At 38.4% G+C, this 14,729-nt stretch overlaps 1 protein-coding gene across 1 annotated transcript in view; it reads left to right on the top strand.

Moving 5' to 3' along the window:
• pcdh15b (protocadherin-related 15b) overlaps positions 1 to 14,729 on the top strand; it is a 718,592-nt gene that overhangs the window by 178,886 nt on the left and 524,977 nt on the right. The gene's annotated exons all lie outside the window — the stretch shown is intronic.

Here is a 14,729-nt window from a genome sequence, read left to right on the forward strand (position 1 = left end):
ACATTTTGTCCAAAGAAATGCTGCTCATTTTACTGTGTGTGTGTGCAGTTCCATAATGCCCCTGAGGAGGTGAAAGGCATTTCTTATATACCTTCAGGCATTCAGCACATTCTGAACCAAAACAGTGCTTGCATTTTTATCATGAATTCACAACAAAGCCCATAAAATATAAATGTCATCCTTGCAGTTCATCATGCATCATTGGTACTAATTTTTATGTGGCTATTTCTAAGAACTGTTTTACTTTTGACAGCCAGCATCTAAGCTCTTTTTGATTATATAAGTGTTATATTTTCAAGTGCTTCATACTTCCTGTTCTTTTTGCAAGAAAACACCACTCTGAAATTTTTTTCTCTGCATAGAGTTCCATTATTATTTTTAATTTCTAAGTTTCCTTTTTGTGTTACTCCTGTATTTGTGCAACCACTTACAATTACCCATTTTACTTGACTTTTATTTTCTTAAAGTTTGTGCTTTCCAGCTGTTCATTATTCCTTTGAGTCACTCTTTGTCCTTTTGTAGATAATGGTGTTAAGTAAATCAATATGGTTCATCAAAGTGAGGTTTCTTTTTGTTTCATGTAGATGCTGCTTATAGATTCAGAGCTGTCACATTTTCAAAGAAGCTGAAAATAACAAATTTCGATTTCTGCCAAAACATATAATTTATGAATATGCAAATCCAAGCTGTACATGCTTGCTTAATGCAGTATCGCCCCAATTAATGTCAACCTGTACTTTTAATGTTTGATTTTTCCATTTTTCACATATGGTTAAGCATAAAAAGACTTGGCAGCAAAACTGTCTGTGTCATATTTTCTCTCTTTTTTTGTATGCTAATGGTGCAGATTAAAAACTAAATAATAGCTCAGAGGTTATAGATTACATACAAAGTGTGCAGCAAAGATGAGCACAGTCATTTTAGGGAAATTTAAAACTGCTACTGATTTTCTGTGTTTTCCTTTTATGATTAAACAAAAAAGAAAGTCATCCAAAAGGAAGCATTTGTTGCATAAACTATGCTGCGTAAATATAGTAATCTGCTATACACAACTGTTTTGCCTATGGCTCTTAAAGTAGAAGAGAGAACAGATTTAAAGCATTTTAATTTATTAAAGAGTCTGACAAATGTCTCTGATATACGTCAGTATCTGTTTCTCTCTGTTTGCACTTAGGAACAGTTACAAAGAAATTTAGTTTGAACAATTTTTAAGATAATATACAGCTATGTGCAGCTGTGGGAATAATAAAGATATAGTGAATGAAAATGACTACATTTAATTATGTTGTTTACTATAATGTATACCACAGGGTCCACTTTAGATGTGAGACTTGCTGTACTGTAGTAGAATGCTGCACCTTGGTGGCACAAGGGTTTTTTTATTATTACAACATGCAGTACTTATACTACTTAAACTGCCAGATAGCAGCTGTGAGCTTCAGTTGCATGAATGTGTTGTAACAAAATGCAATTTTGGGACATGTCCTAATAAACTGTGGAAACAAAATAAAAAATATTTTGATTTAGCAGAAGTATTAAATGTTGTAACTACAAGAAGTTTACAAGGAAGCTGTCAAGTGGAGTGTCAGTCTATTATGAATAAATAAGAAAGTGAGACCTGTCTTGTTCAACTCGCTTTTAGTTTTTGTTAAATATGCATCAGAAGGGAGAAGGATAATAGCGTACAAAAAAGAAAATTAAATAGTGTCATTGGCATAAGATCTAGTGGTGATTGTTAAATCTGCTGTACCAATAAGTATTGAACATATATAATGTTGATCTCTTTAATCAGTGTTGTGACTGCCTTTAATTCTGCTATAAGCAAATAAATCTCACAGGGTCAACCACTTGCTTTATTAGTTCATTTTGTTTAATCGGAGCTCTAACCTAAAGTCTAGTTCTTGTTTTGTTCAAAATACAGAGACTTTTCTGAAAAAGCAAACAACCACTTTCTTGCATAAAAGCTGTATTCATGGCAAATATTTATTGCTATGCATTTATATAATAGCTTTAAAAAGACAGCAACCGGCAATATCACACCATTCACACCTTATAAACACAAATGATTTACACACATTATACTGTGTGTTCTATAAAGGAGTATTAATCTAGCATATGCTTTAAATATATAACACAATAGCAAATAAATACAAATATTTAATTTTGACAGGATGTACCAACAACAACAACAACATTTATTTATATAGCATGTTTTCATACAAATGATGTAGCTCAAAGTGCATTAGAAAGATAGATAGATAGATAGATACTTTATTAATCCCAAGGGGAAATTCACATACTCAGCAGCAGCATACTGATAAGGAAACAATATTAAATTAAAGAGTGATAAAAAATGCAAAATAGATAAAAAGTTAGAAAGGTAAAGTTGTACACGGAGCTGCTGGAAAGGCTGCCATTACAAGATGAAGAAAGAAAAAATATAAAAATTGGGTAAGAAAGGACAGAAAAAACAAAACAAAAAAAAAAACTCCAGAGTAGACCTCTGGCATTCAATCCATCAATTTAGGGACTGCACAATGCTTTGATTAGGTGGTGGTGGTGGTGCAGATCGCCACCACAGAAAACCAGAAAGAGAACAGCAGCTAAAGTAGGGGTTAGTGTGGATTTTGGAACCATGAAAAAATGATAATTAAATGCATATACAATATATTAGGATTACACTATAATGAAGCTATGAGAAAGCCATGTTAAAGTAATGGTCTTTTGTATAAGTAATGGGTATCAGCATGTATCTAATAATAAGATAACAGATAAAAGTTCTATTAATTTTGGCTGTTTTTGTTTCGCACTATAATTACAGTTTAGAGAGTACACAGCAGCAGAATTTTCTTTCTCCATGCCAGAGTTTAAAACAGAGGCATTTATACCTCTTCCATAGAATCCGTTTTGTGTGTTATTATTTACTAGAACATTGTTTTTACACTTCAGCCTTTGTGCAGAATGAAACAGTTACAATCTGGACAATTGATCTTTAATTCCTGATTATTTTAATAGGATTCTAAAACTCTTTATTACTACTGGACCATGTATCATCATACAGTATATGAAGCATATTTCTATCCTTCACTAACCTTTATTGTCAAAAGTCGCCAATGCTACATTTTAAAACTGATTGTTTTGAAAAGAAACTCACACTTCATATACATATTGATTATACCTGCATTTTTATTGAATGGCATTTATTTCTAGTTACTAAAATGATTATTAAATTAATATTAATAACTTTTAATCAACCTTCATTTTATACTGCATCATTAACAGCTACAACACTACAAGAAACGTAACACTCCTGCTAATGAAAAAAGTAATTATTGTATTTAAAAATCTTTATTTTATGCCTTCCTAATTCCTGTATACTTGGATACTAATTCAGAACTGCCTGTGTAAGAGCAGTGCAATTGTGCATTGTTAGCATATAGTTACTGCTCAAAGGGTATAAAGGTAAATTATCTATCACCATAATTACCTATACCGAAAGTTGGATACATATTAAGCAGTGGTGGGCCGTCAGGGCCTGCAAGGCCTTCTCTGCTGGCCTAAAAAAATATCTGAATCACAAACTGATGTTAATTATATTTTGTCCATGAATACTTATTAAATAATTCCAAATAGTCTGTCCACTTCCTTTCATAGCTTTTTCGATGGTTGTGCTGCTTCCAGACATGTATTTTCGTATTAAAGCATTTAACCAATCACATTTCAGCCATCACTTGTTGCCAGGCAGGGCCAAAGTGAAAGAAGTCTGCCCGGGGGCCTTCACAATCCGTTCTGCAGGTCTTCTAACACAAAATAAATGTCGATTAAACTGTTGCTTCAACCAATCAGATTTTGAGTTGGTGTCACTAAGGCCCTCTAGCAGGTGTACGGCAACGTCACCATATTCAGACCCGTTGATTGGGTAGGATGGTGTAATGGAACTGGTGGAACTGAAGCGCGTGGATAATCTGTACGACAGAGTAATTGAACTGTTTATGACGAAAGAGAGGAGGATGGATTTTGTTTACAAATAATCCAAATTTTTGGTGAGTAAAATGTTGTGATTTTCCTAAATAATATTGCAAGTTTATGAGTTATTATTGATGTTTTTTTATGTGTGTCGCGGCTGTAGCTGCAGTAGAAAAGAACTTGTTCACCCCTGGTTTGTCTATTCAATAAAGGCATTTATTGTGGCTACAGGAGTTATCTATCTGCGATGCAATGGCTCTTTATACTGTATTTCTGCATATTAAGATGGTTTTTATAACCATAAATTAGTTTTTGAGGGGCGGGTTGATTCAGATGGAGCACTACTGAAGGCCTAGGTGTGAAATGCACGGTCCGCCACTGATATTAAGTATATAGTAATGGCATTGTACTTACACAGGCTGTTAGAATTTACTCCACATGTACAATGTAATTATAACTGAATCTGAAGAAAATTAAAAAATCAAAAACATAATCATTATATTCCAATACAGAGAAGAGCATTTGTTGGCAATACATGCACATGTACAATTGTTTTAATAATTTAAGACTGAAATCCATTATAATGGATAGAACAAAATGAATCAACAGGTTTTTTGTAATTAAATAAAAATCTCTTGAGACTGGTACAGATCTTGCGATTTAATAGTTATCAGTACATGATAGAAAATAACTGACCCTCCTAGTCAAATGAGACTGTTTATTACACTGTATGTTTTCTCTTATCTGTTTATTACAGTTTGTCAAGTTTAGTAGCGGTTTGATTATGTGTGTTTATCTGTTTTTGTGGGTTTTTTGTTTATTTATTTTTCTTGTTCTTTGTCAAACTGGTGTTCTCAAATGTAATCGTCAGGATTGAGTCTTGCACCCACCCTTGACCCTTCCTTATCCCTGTGATTTGCTCCAGCACCTCTTCTGATTACCAGCTTCAGGCAGTATGACATGTGACAGGAAGATCAGGGGAAATAAAAGGAGTGGATAGTGGAAGTGCTACACTCAAGTAAAGTGCCTTATGCCTTGCAAAAACCTTCTGCTGAGGGGTTTTGTGTTAGCTGACTTGAGATTTCGTGTTTTGAACCTTTTTATCTTTTTGTATTACATTTGTTGTGGTCTCTGTGTTATTTGGGTTTTTGCCTGTTTGGAAGAAGACAATGTTATGTTCTATAGATTTATTATCATCAAGGAGTAATTATTATAATATTTTAAATTTGTTTTTCATTCATATTAGTTTTCCTGTGAAGAACAATTGCAATGATTTCACAATTACTGTTGCCTCTAATTTTTTATTCACTGGTTGTTTCATTCATGAAGATTATCCTCTTGATGAATAAAAAATTCCTATTCAGCATGTTAACCAGAGTGATTGCTGCTGGGATTGGCTGACATATCAACAGTGGCAGATGTCTAAAGCTGTGTCTCATTGTGGCCTCTTTTTGGCCGCAGATAGACATAGCTGGATGAGTTGAGAAAGTAATACAAAAAGAACTTCACCGCCACAGATGGGACCCTCATACTGACACAGAAAAACATGTATGATCAGAGATGGGGAAAAGAGTTATGGAGAATTAGATGAATACTGATTCAGGAAGTGATGGCTTTAATTCTTAAACAAGGAGATCATATTATACTGTATACATGTTGTAACAAAAGCGCTATATTGCGCCCGACCCGACACAGACTGACACACAGGCATGTGTAAAATAAAACAAATATTTATTTTTCTTCAGCTGTGGGGCACGTCATCCCCGTGAACCCCACAGGCACAACACAGTCCCTAAACACAATTCACCAACACAACACTCCCTTCTGGCACCACCACTCCTCCCGTCTTGCTTCGTCCTCCTCCTCCTCCCGACTCTGGCAACTGAGTGGTGGTTGTTGGCCCCTTTTATAGCCCACCCGGAAGCGCTCCAGGTGCTTGATCACCTGTTTCCGGTTATACTTCCGGGTGGGCTGAAGATTCGTCCAGTCAGGCTCCAGGCCCCATGCAGCACCCCCTAGCAGCCACCCCAGATCCCAACACGGCTGTGGAGAACTCCATCTCCCATGGAGCCCTGTGGGAAGCTGAGGCACTGCTCCAACCCAGGGGGGTGGCCATCCAGCATCCAGGGGGAGGTATTATTAAAAAGAAGCAACCATGGATGTGGGGAAAATGCATCATAATTTTTTTAATGACAATATATATATAATTTCTTTAACTATATGTCACTTTCTCTGTGTAGGAAACATGCATACATCGTAAGAATGTGCAATTTACCTTAAAAGGTGGCATTGTAAGATGTTATTGTCTGGTACACTGCTGCAAGGCATTGAAACCCTAAACAATGGGTACTTTAATAGGAGTTTTACAAAGCACACAAGCAAACTAAAGATGAATAATGTGGCTGATGGGATGTAACTCATACGTCTGGATAGATTACTTTAGATTTTCCTTGACTGGCAGTTAAGAGAAACAATGACGCCTTGTAGTCAGAGGTGTTTAGATTTGCATTTGACAAGTAAGGAATAAACTCTGAACTGCAGCTTGTATCAAAAAAAAAAAATATGTTCAAATGGAAAATGAATTTGGACATAGTATTTTAAAAATTGATCCTTCTGATATTAAAACCTGTTCCACTTACTAAACTGCTCAGGAGAATTTGGTGGTGGTTTGTCAAAAGCATCAAAGTATTGAAAAGTATCTATTGTAACATTTTAAAGATTGTTTCCGTGCTCATTTTTCATGTTATTAAATCTACAGCCTACATTACAAATGCACTTTTGGTTCACTTTGACTTTAGTTGAGCCTCTTAGGCTACCAATGGGCATGGCTTGAGTTGCAGCCCTATTTTGTATAGTTTATTTGCAAAGTACTGTATAAGCTCGTAAGCTGTTGCATTTAAAGTTATTTGTTATTGTTACTTTTCTAAAGGTTAAAATGTTTTTTTGTCGGCATATATATACGTTTAATACATTAAGAAAGGCTGCGGTGGGTTGGCACCCTGCCCGGGATTGGTTCCTGCCTTGTGCCCAGTGTTTGCTGGGATTGGCTCCAGCAGACCCCTGTGACTCTGTGTTCGGATTCAGCGGGTTGGAAAATGGATGGATGGATGGACAGACATTAAGAAAGGGGTCTGCAGTTACTTTTAACTTCTTGCCTGTTTCATTCTTCACTCTTCATTCAGGGGCAACAGTATTTAGTACCAAGGCTAAGTGAAAGTTGATTGGATTTGGCTTGGCTGTGGTGGCCGCATCATGGATAGTGTCTGCATGAATGCATCAGTATGGTGCATTTTCCTTTGAGCTGTCTCATGAAAAGTGCTGTTCTACACAGCAAAGATTGTGATTTGATCACTTTATTTTTACTTTGACGACGGTTGCAGTTGCAGTTTCATCATACTGTTGGAGAAACCAGCTCAAAATGAATCTGCCTATATAAGATTATGACTTTGGTGGAAGGGAACTAGTTATTTGGAATGCACATTAAGACCAAGGCAGTTGAGTGCTACTGTAGTTAATTATTCCTATGCTCTAATGACTAAAATTTCAATTATATTTTTACAACAAAGTGAAGATTTAAATGCATACAGAATTGCAATATATTTATTTACCTTATATTGAGTTACATTATATACTGTAATGGGAATCAGAATCAGAATATCTTTATTGTCATTGTAACAAATACAACGAAATTAGGTGCGTCCCTGCAGTGTCAAAATATAAATAAAATATAATTAAAAAAGGATAAAGGATAAGAAGAAATAAAGTAGAACACAAAAATTGAACATAAGACCTTAATTGCACATGATACTATTGCACAAGATGTCATCTATAGCACTGCTGCATTGGAGGTGATTAGGTGGCATTCAGTGCCCTAATAGCAACAGGGTAGAAACTGTTATTCAGTCTATTAGTCTTTGTTTTGATGCTCCTATATTTTTTGCCTGATGGCAACAGTTGGAACATGTCATGAGCGGAGTATGAGGAGTCTTCTAAGATATTTTTTGCCTTCCTGAGGCAGCAAGAGCTGTACAGTTCATCCAGAGAGGGTAAAGGACAGCCGATGATCTGCTGGGCAGTCTTTACGATCCGCTGAAGTGTTTTCCTCTGTGCTGTTGTAGCACAGGATACTCTCGATAGAGCAGCGATAGAAGGACACCAGCAGTTTTTGGGGGATGTTATTTTTCCTGAGGACTCTCAGGAAATAAAGTCTCTGCTGAGCCTTTTTCGCCAGCTCAGCTGTGTTCACACCCCAGGACAGGTCTTCCATGATGTGGACTCCCAGGAAGCGGGAGTCTGACACCCTCTTCACACAGTCCCCTCCGATGTGTATGTTAAATGGTATCGAATTTCAATATTTTCCTTAGTATTGAAATTTTAGTTATCATGTCAGTCCTAATCCTTGTTTATGTTTATATTGTAAATATAATTATATTTAGGTGAAGCCAAAATTAGGCATGACAAATAACACATAAAAGATCATAAATCACCCAAAAATGTGTGAATGCATATATCCTTCATGATCATCATTTCTCCTTTTTCTAAGCAGTTAGACATGTTATGAATGCCAGACTCCAGTAAACAAGTGAAGGGCGTACTGGGTCATTTATTTTTGTCCTGGATGAGTGTAGTGTAGTGTTTGAAGTGTAGATGGTTGTGTGTGTTTGTCTATGTGTTTTTAATAAACTTGTTGTTGAGTTTGTGCTCTTGGTTTAGAACACAGGTGTCGAACTCCGGTCCCCGAGGGCCGCAGTGGCTGCATGTTTTCATTCTAACCATCTTCTTCATTAGTGAGCCGTTTTTCCTGCTAATTAACTTCTTTTGCTTTAGTTTTAATTAACTTGACTCAGGCTCCTCAATTGTCTTTTTCCTTAATTAGTAGCCAAACAAGCCACCATATGACCAGCTCACCTGTGCCCATCACTCAATATCTGAAAATAAAGAAAGGTGAAGGTCTCAGTAAGGTTGATCTCTCAGGTCACCAAAACATTTTGACGGTGTTCTTGGAAAAAACAGAAAAAAATCGACAAATTTGGAAATATCTTCTGTGGCAGAATGAGAGCAGTGTGGACACTTTTTGTGACTGAAGACAGAGAAGAAAATTAAAATTAGTCAAAAACCTTTTATTAATACATACCAGGCAAGGGTAAAATGTCAGAGAAACACAGTCCCAGGACACCGCGCTTCATCTGCCTCGAGCGCAGATGTCCTTGTTCTTTTATACCTTTCTAATCTCCTGATCGTTGACCATGTAAGCAAAAAATAGCATCCTGACTCATTGTACTTTTCCAGTTTTTGTAAAGTCATTACCCTAAAGGTATATTTTCTTGTCACACACATCATCAAAAGAAACTTCCAGAAAGTATACATGCTTTTTGTCACGCACGCCAAACACAAACAAGTTTCATCACTCTGTCCTATTTTCTATACACACATGCATTTTGTTCAATTACATCTTTTTATGTTTTCACACTCCTCCCTTTTTGAACAAAAAATGATGTGGGCCTTTCTAATTCTATCTTGAAATGGTTGATGAAGGGGAAGGGGGAGAGAAAATGGAAGAAGCTATACGAGACATGCGCTCATCATGTAGCACATATGCCCTTTCCATAGAGGCGGTAAAGTACTTAGATATTATATAGCGAAACAAAAGGATAATACAACAACCAACCAGGAGGAGGAGACAAAATGTCACAACCAAAGAAATGAAAACAGATCTTATCCATTGTCCCCAGGATCCGAAGGAGGATGCAAACCACTGATCCCAGGGATTTGTAATGCCAGAATTAGTGGAAAGTTCTTTAGAGAGAGCAGTGAGGCCTGCCAATGCACGAGTTATTGATCCATCTGGCGCGGTATTATTTGGAATATATGTACAACAAGCATCACCAAACATAGCACAAACACCTCCCTTTTCGGCAAGTAACATGTCCAGGGCTAGACGATTTTGCCAAGTCATCAGAGAAGTACGATCAAGCTGTTCATGTATGCCTTCAATAGCGTCTTTGGTGAAGTTAAGGAAACGTTGTTGTTTATAATAAAGGTAATTAATCCAGTCTACATTCTTATTGATAGTAATTTGGGGTATGATAGATTCAAAACCGGCTGCGACTTGATCCCTAGCTTTAAATCTGTCTGGGACACCCCTAGGGACTCCAATAGCATCTATGTATACTCCAGGGCCATGTAAGGAGAGGGAGGTAAGGATAGAAGTCTAAAAGGCATAACTAATTGGATTGGAGCACAGGTACCAGACCAATTAGGGGGAAAGGTGGCAAATAATTTGGACCTACGACACATCCACCAAATATCTGATCTAGGAGTGGTTTGGGAGAGAGGAAAGGAAGACAGAACGGTGTTCAGAGAAAAGTTAACCTGAAAAGTTTGAGAACAGAAAGAAAATGGTAATTCTCCTACCCATGTCGTTCCATAAGATTTGAAACATGTATAATTTCCTTCGTGAGTTTGAAACATAGGGGTATCCATGTGACGGGTGGGGAAAAAAGAATAGATAGATTAGAACACTTTGAACCAGAGAGGGGTTTCTTGGAAGTAGTGAATAAATACAGAAGGCAGGGCAACCCCACGGGGTCAGAAATGTTAGATAATGGGAAAGGGACTGTAGCTAAATGAGGACGGGCTGCAGCACACGCATAACAATGAGAACGATTAACTTGCTTAGCTGAATAGAGAACCCACTGCAACCATCTATTCTGATCCCCATAACCAGTTTCTACTGAAAAAATGGATGAAAAGGTGGAAATATTCATAATCTTAACAGGAGAAAAATCTGAACCAAAAGTTGGGGAGATGGGTGTGTGTGCCAGAGAATGAGGGGTGTTAGTAACAGGATTGTCAATCTTAATTAGAAATCTCCCTAAAGGGTCTGTTCCAGATACATATACCCCTAATACATAAATACCTGAGTTACAATGGTTGTCAGCACATACAATGAGAGGCATGTCCTTTTATGATAGAAAACCGATTTTTCAAACCGTATTTTTGGGCCTCAAAAGGTTGATAACCCCAGTCCTCAGTTCCAGTGTTAGCAAAAACCCATTGCCAGTTGTCGCAGTCACTTCCCCTCATACACACGTATTTGTCAGATCCGGTCCACTGGGCTTGTCGACCAGTCCCACAGTTGATAATAGAGCAGAAATCAAACTGCACTGATGTGGTGATTCCTAACGGGAAAGTCAAGGTGACCAGGGCAGTAGACAAGGGAAAAGAAAAACATAGTAGCACAGCAATCAAGGGTGCCATCTCTTGCAATGTGAGGCGTGAATCCAGGCAGGCAGTCCTTCAACTTTCACGGCGTGTGGTGTGGATAGAAGAATTTGGAATGATCCTCTCCACCTAGGCTGATGCCAGTGTTTCCTCCGAGTATCTCGAACCAGGATCCAGGTGCCCAAACGAATTGGTAAATCCTTGGAAAGGGGGCTGGTCCTCCAGGCTTGATCAACCTGCTGGTGGATTTCCTTCAACGAGGTTCGCAAACCTGCAAGACTAGAGAGAAAATCATTGGGAGAAAAGGTTTGTTAGTGTGTTTATGAGTCCAGACTCCATCAGAGAGGGACCCTTCTTTGGACCATTTTCTCCTTTCGATATCCGTGGCTGCATTCTGTAAAGAAATAATTTAATTATCAGGGTCCTGGTCATTTCTCTGTTGGAATAAAGAAATTGGTGTGTTATTATATGCAGCCTCTTTAGCAAAGTGGTCAGCTAAATCATTCCCTTTGCTAGCAGGATCCTGTTTTCCTGTGTGAGCTTGACATTTAACAATCGCTAGCTCCGATGGTTTGGTTATAACTTCTAAAAGGGATTCGATCAATTTCTGATGTTGGATGGGTTTGCCAGTACTGGTCTTAATTTGTGCTTAAAGGTTATCTATGCAATATACTTAAACGCGTCTTTTCCTTCATGCTTATTATTAACAAGGAAAACATACGTGCTTGAACCTTTATTCGTATCAAGTGTGCTGACCACTGCGTCACCATGCTCTTCCTTTATAGTACCTAAAATACACAACTTCCATTCATATCACAATTAGACACACACATTCATATCACAATTAGACACACACATTCATATCATAATTAGACACATTCCGCTTATCGCCAAAAAACTTGTCTCCCTTCTCATGCAATATTATTAAAAGAGCATTTTCCCTTCAAACTTGATCAGGGTTTAAAAGGAAAAATACTTTTGTATATTTACAAGCCTTAAACAAAAGTGGAGACAATTCATTTGCGCTAAACCAATTACACAAATCGATAATTATCTTTTTCAGTTTTTAGTTAGAGCTCTCCAGGACTGGTCTTAAATTCCCTTAGTTTCCATAATGTTCCATGATCATGGCAGACTCCAAAAGCATACCTGGAATCTGTATAAATTGTTACGATCTTCCCTTCGGACAGCTGACATGCTTGAGTGAGTGCTACGAGTTCAGCTGTTTTGTGCACTTAGCTTGATGAAATTTGATTTGCTTCCAGCAGGCGGTCCCCTTGGACCACTGCGTAACTGGTTGAGGGTGCTCCATTTTTCAATTGTAACATTTGACAAAGTACAGAGTACATTCTGATACTCATAGGGATCCCTTTAATACACTCTATAACACACAAAATCACCCATACCATTTTCAACACACTTCACCCCAGTATTATTCTATATTTACACTATATTTGGAAACAATGCAGCAAAGGAAACAGAAACAAATGGACTCTGAAGAAAAGCAAGTTCCACTCTTCAGGACAAACAAACATAAAACAGCCTCTCAAATACACACGTCACAAGAAAAAAAAGAAAAAGACAGAAGAAATTTCATGAGAACTACATCCGTGCTTGCTAATACAGCTTCTGTTATTGCAGCCACAGCACGAAGACACGGAGGAAGTGCTGCGGCCACTGGATCCAGTTTTTTAGAAAAAATAAGTCACCGGTCTTTGTTTATCTCCATGTTGTTGCGTCAGTACTGAATTCATAAATCCCTGCTTTTCGTCCACGAAACAAAGTGAATGGACGAGAAATGATCAGGCAAACCTAGCGCGGGCGCAGATAAAAGAGTAGTTTTGAGGTTACAGAGCCTTCTCAGCCAGTTGTTGCAACGGCTGTGCTCTTTCAGTAAAATTTAGAACCCACTGTCTGTAGTAGCCCACAATACCTAAAACAGACATAACCTGTTGTTTTGTTTAGCTGCAGCTTAACCTTAGAAACTTTATGGCCATTTTCCCCCAGAAACAGCAACAATTTCTGAGTATCTATTGTACAATCTTCTTTCCGTAGCGCTACATATTATTTCCATCTACATACTGTATCAATGTACTACCTTTTTCCGGCCAGACGCCTTCTAAATTTTGGGCAAGAGCTTAACCAGAAACACAAAGGGCTTCTCTGTATCCCTGAGGCATGACGGTCCATGTCCATCGGCGGTACCGCGTTTGACGAGATCGGGATGTACGGCGGAGATGCCAGCCTCTGCTTCGGGAGACAAAGGATATTGGGCACGGTGCGGGCGGAAGGAGGATTTCGGGTGGATCACCAGAGGCTCACAATGGGCTATCCTTTGAAACACTACTTTAGTTATTAAATGGTCAGGAGTATCAAAAATACCCGGAGTAACTTGTAACCAGTCTGTTCTTTCAAGGCATTTTTCCACCCATGGTCCTATTTCCCCCCATTTAACAGTGTGAGATTTAGCTAAGGAAAAAATATGAGGCACTATTTTGCCAAGATAATATATGTGCTGTGAGCATGTAAAATGAACAGAAGCAGCTGCCTTTGTGGATGAAATAAAAACACAGTAGATGTGAAGGGTTTCGGGGCAAATACCAGAAGTAAGGAAAGATTCTAGCCAGGTGGTGTCTACTTCTATAGGGAAGTATTGGGCAGTACAGTGTAAAATGTCAGGGGCCTGTAAATTGGGAAAAAACAAGGGGAAAAAGAGTGTAGGGCTTTGTGGAGAATGGTGTGTAAAAGAGGGTTTGGGGTAAGGGGTAATTTGACACAACAACTTTAGGGTTGAACAAAGTATGTCCGCCAGGACGTGACTGGACTTGAAGAGGTTTTGATACTTGAAGAAGGTGAGGTTGTCCAGAAGCAGGAAGCACAGTAACAGTTTTCGTTTGAAGCAGGGACCTTTGCCAGCAAGCGAGTGGCACCAGTGTCGATTAAGAAAACAGTCTCAGTGCCATCAACGAACAATGTCAGTAAAGGATCAGTCTCTGAATTATGAGTGAGCAAAGGTAGTTGAAAAGAGTGGCTGGAGGTCCCAGCGTTTTCCTATGGCCAGTATTGTTAGTCAGGGGTGTCAGAGGAAACAGGTGGAATAAGGGGAGGTGGGGGCTGTTGCTGTCTGTGAGGGCACTCCCGACGAAAATGTCCAGTTTCACCACAGGCGTAGCAAGAGAAGGAATTAGCATTGGAATTAAAGGGAGAGGGAATAAAAGGATTCTTAGTGTGGTCAACAGGAGGAGCTCTAAAACCACCTCGTCCTCCTCCTCGTCCTCGTCTGCTTCTTTTTCCTCGACCTTGGTCAGGAGCATTCCTGGTATAATAGTTCATCTGTGTTGCCAATAATTTGGCATGAGAGTTCGATTCGGCCTGTTCAGCATGTCGTTTGACTTCATCAAACGTGGCACTTTCCCACTCAATACAGGAAGTGCGGACCTTGTTTTGTATATCAAAGTGCAAACCGGAAACAAAAGGTGGAACTGCAGCTCGGGTGCGGTCATCAGCATTTCCCAAGCCCGAGTGATTAGCCATCAGGT

This window comes from Erpetoichthys calabaricus, chromosome 2 (assembly GCF_900747795.2).
Source record: "Erpetoichthys calabaricus chromosome 2, fErpCal1.3, whole genome shotgun sequence".
Classification (NCBI taxonomy): domain Eukaryota; kingdom Metazoa; phylum Chordata; class Cladistia; order Polypteriformes; family Polypteridae; genus Erpetoichthys; species Erpetoichthys calabaricus.